This window comes from Lipotes vexillifer, unplaced genomic scaffold (genome assembly GCF_000442215.2).
Source record: "Lipotes vexillifer unplaced genomic scaffold, Lipotes_vexillifer_v1.1 scaffold204, whole genome shotgun sequence".
NCBI lineage: Eukaryota > Metazoa > Chordata > Mammalia > Artiodactyla > Lipotidae > Lipotes > Lipotes vexillifer.
In genome coordinates, this window is record NW_006777418.1 from 887,352 (window position 1) to 895,815 (window position 8,464).

An 8,464-nucleotide genomic window follows, 5' to 3' on the forward strand; every position below is an offset into this window, starting at 1 on the left:
ATTATAAGGTATTGAGTAGAGTTCCCAGTGCTATACAGTAGGTCTTTGTTGTTTCCTATTTTATATAGTAGTGTGTGTATATGTTAATCCCAAACTCCTAATTTATCTCACCCCCGATTACACATCATTAAAAAATTTTTTTATTTATTTATTTGGCTGCACTGGGTCTTAATTGTGGCATGCGGGATCTTTGTTGCCATGTGCAGGATCTTCAGTTGAGGCCCGTGAAATCTTTAGTTGAGGCATGCGAGATCTTTAGTTGTGGCACGTGGGCTCTTAGTTGTGGCATGAGGGATCTAGTTCCCTGACCAGGGATCGAACCTGGGCCCCCTGCATTGGGAGTGTAGAGTCTTAACCACTGGACCGCCAGGGAAGTTCCCAATGTATCATTTTTAACAGGTATAGATATTTGGGTTTCAAGGGAGAGAACTTCCTCTAGGTCTGTTGTGTGCCCTCCAAGCCAAGTCATTAACCATCTCCCTCTGGACTCCAAGGACCCTTTATTGGGACAGCAGGGAGGAGGCTAGGAAAAAGGAAAGGGATACTGATATTTACTTAGGGAGTACTGATTATGTGTCAGGTCTTAGCTCACTTAAACCTCTGCACAATCCCCATATGGTAGCTGTTACTTATCTTTAATTTCCAGATAAGGGAACTGAGCTTCAGGGCTAAGTGCTCAAAGTCACATAGGTAAGGGTGGGACTGGGATTTTACCCAACATCTGTTTGAACAACTTGTGTGCTTTTGCCACATGGCACCTGCCAGGCCTGAAACAGTTCAGTGTTGAGTTCAAGTAGCTTACCATGATGTCTGTGACCAGATTATTGACATTAACAGTGAAGTGCCTTAGCTTTTCTGTATATAAAGTTTGACATACATCATCTGTTATTCTCATTCTACAGTAGAACATTGTAATTCAGCCTCCACTGAGGTTCATTTGAAAGGGGAGTGGAATGAAGTTGACCTTTGCCCTCTGATGAATTTCACAGCATCAAAAAGGTATCAGAGGGAAGCTTTGCATTTCTTCCTTAACAACGTCTATTGTGCAGTGTTTTATTAGTGTATGTGTATTCAAAGTTACTGCATATTCTAAAGGGTTATAAAGATGTGTTTCTGGGAACAAATATCTAATGTTTTACCCTTAGTGATGTTGGGCATGTTCTTTCAGTGTATTTGTGTTTCAAGGGGTTTTATGAAACATGCTCATTAGCAAGCAGTGGTGAAATGGAGAGGTTGGCTCCAAAGTTTAACAGAGGAAACAGCTCTCAGGTGGCAGAGGCAGTAGGTGCAGGTGGAGGGGTGTGTTCTGGCATCAAAATGAAGAAAACAGCCAGGGCAGAGCTAGACTGGAGGGATGCAGAGCTGTAATAGAGGCAAAGAGGAGAATTCCTCACCTGCTTCTGCATGGCACTGTTTCTTTATTTGAGTCTAAGTCCTCCTTCCTTGGCTCCTAGAGGAACATTTTGTCCCTCCAACCATGTGACCTTACCAAGAAATGCTTGCATTTCTGCTGTTCGTGTCTGCTGGGGGCTCGTGTGGCGGGCCACACACCAACCGTGAATGTGCTGACAAATGACCAGCTGCTCATTGAATGTCATCTGGTCTACCTTACAATGATCAAGTCTAGGGACCTCTTACCCACCCTCCTCCCCTGTTTAAACGAAACAATAATTTAAATCATCCCATCAGGAGGATGTAGAGACATAGTCAATGTAGAGAATATTAGGCAATTCTGGGAAAGTTGAATTAAATCCGTAAGGTTAAGTAATGCTAAGGTTAATGGATCACTTTGTGTATATTTCAGCTTGTTGGGTTTCCCTTTCCTTCCCATCCTCCTCACCCCTTTGAACCTCTTCCCACCACATTTTGAGTCCTTGGAATCTGATGGAGGAGAAAGGCCGTGTGGTGACAGGAGGATCAGCCCACCAAAGTGGAGGTGACCCAAATATAGATCCCCCACTAGCTTGTGTCTCCCTTCTTTTCTTAGTTTTTCTTCCAAGATAGGCACCAACGTACCCTGGAAGGGAGACAAGAATAGGAGGGGGAGGTGACGTTGAGACATACCATCTTTTTTTGTTTGTTTTTGTTTATTTGTTTTTTGCGGTACGCGGGCCTCTCACTGTTGTGCCCTCTCCCTCTACGGAGCACAGGCTCCGGACGCGCGGGCTCAGCGGCCATGGCTCACGGGCCCAGCCGCTCCGCGGCATGTGGGATCTTCCCGGACTGGGGCACGAATCCGCGTCCCCTGCATCGGCAGGTGGACCCACCAGAGAAGCCCGAGACATACCATCTCTGATTTGTAGATTTTTAACAGAGAACTTTGGGGGTGATGGTTATCTGCATTTCACTTAACCTAGTGGTCCGTGTCTCTCATTACTCACGGGAGGATTAAGAACTAACGAAACGGACTTCCCTGGTGGAGCAGTGGTTAAGAATCCCCCTGCCAATGCAGGGGACACGGGTTTGAACCCTGGTCCGGGAAGATCCCACATGCCGTGGAGCAACTAACACCATGCGCCACAACTACTGAGCCTGCATGCCACAACTACTGAGCCCGAGAGCTTAGAGCCCATGCTCCGCAACAAGAGAAGCCACTGCTATGAGAAGCCCGCACACCGCATCGAAGAGTAGCCCCCACTCGCTGCAACTAGAGAAAGCCCGTGCACATCAACAAAGACCCAATGCAGCCAAAAATAAATAAATAAATAAATAAATAAATAAATAAATAAATAAATAAATAAGAAAGAACTAACGAAACACCTGGTTTCATCCTGGACTGTCTGACTCACTTTAAGGATGAGGTCTCCATGCAGACATTTGGAAACAGCTTGCTTGGGGTCAGGTATATTATTAAAGTCTGTCCATAAACAGCAAGGTCTGAATCTTGGTAACCCATGGCAAGATTCCTAGACACCAGTGTCAGGCTGGGTGACTTCCAGGACCAAGAAAGAGAGGACCTCCTTTCAAGGCAAGAAAACAGCTGCACTCCTATTGCTAAATGCAAGAATTGTTCATTAATAGCCTGACAGGGGAGAGTTGCTTCAGGCTGCAGGGCCTCTTTGCTTTAATCACTGGATTTAGAATTAAGTCAGTAATGCTTAAACTGCAGAAAGAGTTAGTGCCATGAAAAAAAACAAAAACAAAAACACCAGACTTACATGTAATACCCCATAGCGCATGACGTGCAGGTTCCTGGATCGTCTGGAAAAGAATTATAATAATAAAAAATCATCATCATCAAGAGTTCATCATTTGAAAAACCAAGCTTTGGAAAAGTTGTGGCTTGAGACAAATACTTGTGGGATAGTTTCATGAAATATACTGTCTAGAAATCATATTTGAATAGATTGTACCATTTTTAATTAGTAACAAGGTGTACGCTAGGATTTATCTTTATCAAAGCTAGTAAAATAAGAGTTCTCATAAAAACTTGGCCCTGACTTTCAAGGAGGAATAGGCCCAAGCTACTGGGTCTTCAAATTGCTGATCAAGAATGACTTACAGGAAGGAACTCCTGGCCACTACCGAGGTAAAGGCATCAAGCACGCCCACACACACATTTGGAAGGGGCTGCAAGCTTCCAACCACGAGTGGTGGGTTTTTCATGAGTTACCCCAAATGCCTGCCAATGTGAGGGAGTGTCGTTTGGGAAGCTCCTTTGAAATCTGGACAATTATTCTTTTCCAATACAGTATCCACTTTGTGCTCTGCACTTCACCACCCTCTTAAAGAAACTGTCCTGCTCTCATTAAATACAATGATTCAATGTGTCCCTGTTGGCTCAGAGAAGGACTCTTTCCTACAGCTTTCAGGGGATTTAATGAGACAGAAAGGACATTGAGAATCACTGACTCAGTCTATTTCCTTCCCTCCTGTCCCTCCCTGAAAGATGCCAACTCCCAGATCCAATTATTAAGACAATTCTGTGACTTCCTCTGGCCTGCAATTCTCGTAACAGGGTTACCCCCACTGAGTTCTTTCTGTGATCTAACCTATACTCCAGTTCTGCTCTTTTCATTCTAAAAGGAGATGGAAAACAATTGCTTCTTTGGAAACATTCCTCTGGGTATATGAGGATTTATGTCACCTTTAACTTTATTTAAACTAAATAAAATTATGTCCTTTGAACTTTGTGCCTTGTTTTCCTTCCTAATCTATTCTAGGCTTTACTCTGCTTTTCAAGAAGTCTGCCCCTTGGTGGTAGAGTCAGCCTCACCGGCATCTTTTTGTTTGTTTGTTTGTTTTTTTGTGGTGCGCGGGCCTCTCACCGTTGTGGCCTCTCCCATTGCGGAGCACAGGCTCCGGACGCGCAGGCTCAGCGGCCATGGCTCACGGGCCCAGCCGCTCCGCGGTATGTGGGATCCTCCCGGACGGGGGCACGAACCCGTGTCCCCTGCATCGGCAGGCGGACTCTCAACCACTGCGTCACCAGGAAAGCCCCTTTTTTATTTTTTAAAGGTAGAACCTGAGGACATTGACTTGAAGCTTTTTTTCTTTCTTAATATAGGTATTTAGTGCTATTAATTCTAAGTACCACTTTAGTGGCATTTCACATTTGACTTTTTTTTTTTTCGGTACGCGGGCCTCTCACTGTTGTGGCCTCTCCCGTTGCGGAGCACAGGCTCCGGACGCGCAGGCTCAGCGGCCATGGCTCACAGGCCCAGCCGCTCCGTGGCATGGGGGATCCTCCCGGACCAGGGCACGAGCCCGTGTCCCCTGCATCGGCAGACGGACTCTCAACCACTGCGCCACCAGGGAAGCCCCTCACCCGCATCTTTAGTCAGACTTTCATCTTGGGTCCTCCTCCTCGAGGTGCCGCAAGACGATACTACTGTATCTCACACATACTATGACTAATGCATGTGCCAAAGAACCACTGCGACCAGGGAAGCCCCTCACCCGCATCTTTAGTCAGACTTTCATCTTGGGTCCTCCTCCTCGAGGTGCCGCAAGACGATACTACTGTATCTCACACATACTATGACTAATGCATGTGCCAAAGTTATAGTGGAGAATTTCTAGAAGAGGTTCTGCCATGTAAGCAGGGATCCTTAGAACCTTCTGGAAATAGCCTAGTGATGATATAGGCTGGCCTGGGAACTGGGCTACCTGTTTCTAATTTGAAGTTTTAACCCTGGCTTACCTGTCTTGTGAGCTCGCGTAAGTGTCACGCTACTTTCTGGGTGCTGACTTCTGCAGGTTGGATAATACGGTTGCTAAGCTCCCCGAAAGTCTAAGATTCTGAAGCTGAGTCTTGGAGGAGTTGGCAAACTATGGCCCACTCGGGGGCCAAATCCAGTCAGGCCCCTTTTGTTTGCATATCGTGTATGAATGCTTTCATGTTATAGCATCGGAGTGGTTGCAATAGAGTTAGAAAGTATTTACTATCTAGTATTTATTTACTTTACAGAAGATATGTGCCGGCCCTTGGCTGAAGCACTGTTGGCTCATGACTTTGTCATGTTCGCTTCTGTTAGATAACGCAGGTGTAAATGTTATTATCTTAATAGCTGGTCCCAGAGTTCCTCTAAAGGAGAGAACTGTCTGTATTTAGGAAAATATCTTGCTAAGCTACTTGGGATAGAAGTTTAATCAGAAGGATTAAACCAGAGTCAAGACAACCAAGGAGATAGCCAGGCCCTTCTGCAGGAGGCCATGATTTGCTCATGGGAGGGAAATGGTTTTTTTGTCTGGGACAACATGGTTTGCTACAGGGTGACTAGAGCAGGACAGTGAAATGAATCATAAACCAGGGAAATTAAATGGAATCAGGAATCTGAATTTAGAGGTGCCATGAGAAGGAAAACTCACTGGAGTTCTTAGAATTCTGGGGGGAGGGCTTTATGCTTCTATAATCCATTGATTGGGGATCTGAATCCATCTTAAGGGGGTGCAAAGGTCCCAACGAATGCTAGTGGTTATACTGGGTAAGTTTTTTTCCTGCTACTAGTCTGTGCTTGCATCTGTAGTCTTTTCAGTTCTGCTCCTAAATAAGTTGCTACTATTCGGCTTGCATTTGGGCAGCTTTCCTGTTCCCTGCCTGTCCCCGATGAACATATTTGACAGTTTTGCTAATTTGGCAAGGGCTGGGGAAATTCTAATCCTGTTCTCTAATGTTCTGACCATCCCTCCCATCTAGGAACTTAATGAGTTTGCTCTCTGCTCCCTTAAGCAGGTGAGTGATGAAAATGTGAAACAGAACCAAGCCTCAGAAATGTGCATACCAATGTAATCTCCAGTCCAGGGACTCTTCCAGTGAATTTGGTACCTTTACAACAGTTTGCATAAATGAATAAGGCATAGAACAGGAACTCTGTCTTATGACAGCTCATGAATGCCCACTAGTCTTTCTCATTATTAACAGTTCTAAAGCATTAAGAGTTATTTAGAAATATTTTTCTACCGCAGAAGATCCACAAGTCAAACATAAGCTAAATGGATTTAGCTTGACCACTGAGAGGCAGCTGCTGTGGGATTAAGGAAAGGTAACAATTCCAAACCTAGAAATTGACTCTAAGTCAAGTTGGCATTTGGTTGGTAAGGAGGGCTTAAGGAGGAAGGTGAATTTTCCTGACTTCTAATATATGTGTGTGTGTTGCGGTGAGGAGTGAAGGGGTGGTGTTTGAAGAGTGTAAACAAGCTAGAATTGTTAACTGTCTTGGAAGCTTTACCCAAAGCAGGGTATTTAAGTAGCTCTGGTTATTTGATCTTGTCAGACTTTGAGCTGAGAGAGCATATTCTGAGGAGGGATGGGGCAAGTTCAGACAGAATTCAGAGAGAGAGAGAGACTTCCACTTTTAGAAAAAAGCCTTCAGAAGCAGCCACTGGCTTTCAGCTGCTCACATCCCAGCTAAGGAGAATGTGCGAGCAGATGCCTTGCCAAGATGGGGATACAGCCTTCATTTCTTGAGAAAATTTGTTTTATTGTCTCATTTTTATGGGGTGGGATGAGTAGGACTACAGCATCCACTCTGTCTGGACAGAGCTACGTGATTCTCTGCGTCACCTTTCCACTGTTTCCTTGGAGACCAGCAGGGCTGGAACTCACCACAAATGCACTGTCCTCATGGAGACATTGACTCCTGCTGTCCGTGTCACCTTCAGTGGTCAATTTACGTTCTCTGACATTTTATTTTGTTCTCAGTAATACCTATAGCCTTCACCATTGAATAGGGGTGGATTAGGACCACGTTAGGAGTTCTGTACGTCTTACTTACAAACTATATTGGAAAAGAGATATTTTAAACTTGAGATAGAACTGAACATTTAAAAATGTCCAGAGAAAAAAATTTACTTTTATGGTTTACATAAACTTTGAGTCACGTAATTAAAAATACGTACAATCTAAAATGACTCTAATTTACTTTCTCTAAATTTTTGTTTCTTATTGTATGTTTCTTTTTCGTTTGAGGGAGACAGAAGAAACTCGGTGTCTCAAGACTAGCCTTTTATCGTATAGTATCTAGATATGCCAGAATTAGCCAGGGTTTAGATATATTGTTTAGGCAGAATTGCGTCTCTGTAAAACTGTGGGGAAAAGTTAATGTCAAGGTGCTCCTAACTTGCCTTGGGCTGTTTCTCTCAAAATACATTTTTAGGCTTCTAGGACTTTGTCCATACCCCGTGCTAGCCAGGCTTCCCTCTACTACTGCCTATTGAAGCCTATCTGTCCCATGTCCCATTACTGCAAAGACCTACTAGGTTACTGCCTAGAATGCTAGACTAATGGGCATGTTAAACTTGCAGTCTTGGGAGGCTCCTAAGCTCTCACCTACCTCAGTCTCTTCTCAACTGTCCTAGACTCATTAGGGTCCTTCTACCTTGGCCTCTTAGGCCACATCTGTGCCATAAAACAGTACCCACCTCATTGTAATTCAGCATATCTTAGAGGCTTGCTTTTCTCAGGTGATCTCGACTTTTTGACTCAGTCACCTTTACAGGTCCAATCACCTATACCCTAGGCTTGACCAAACCTGGGGCTTTACTTGCCTTCCCAGTGCCTTCCACACTCAGGCAAAGCATTAGACCAAACTGATGCTCCAGCCATACTTTATAGGTTTCTAGCCCCAATAACTCTCTGAGCTCCATAATACTGCAAATCAAAAGCAGTAATCCCCATATTTTTTTGAAATATGGTTTTAAAAGAAATTAGCAGGTGCCTGCAATGCATATATGTGTGTGTGTAAATTATTTATATGTATTGCTGCATGAATATTTTACATACATTAAAAAGGCATGCTAGGGCTTCCCTGGTGGCGCAGTGGTTAAGAATCCACCTGCCAATGCAGGGGACATGGGTTCGAGCCCTGGTCCGGAAAGATCCCACATGCCGCGGAGCAACTAAGCCCTTGCTCCACAACTACTGAGCCTGCTCTCTAGAGCCCGCGAGCCACAACTACTGAGTCCGTGTGCCACAACTACTGAAGCCCACGCACCTAGAGCCCGTGCTCCGCAACAAGAGAAG

General features: G+C 44.6%; 1 non-coding gene across 1 annotated transcript; it reads right to left on the reverse strand.

Annotated features, from left to right (window-relative positions):
• Positions 1-300: 300 nt before the first annotated feature.
• Positions 301-373, reverse strand: TRNAG-CCC (transfer RNA glycine (anticodon CCC)). Its single transcript has one exon. It is a non-coding gene; the product is annotated as a tRNA-Gly (tRNA).
• Positions 374-8,464: the final 8,091 nt, after the last annotated feature.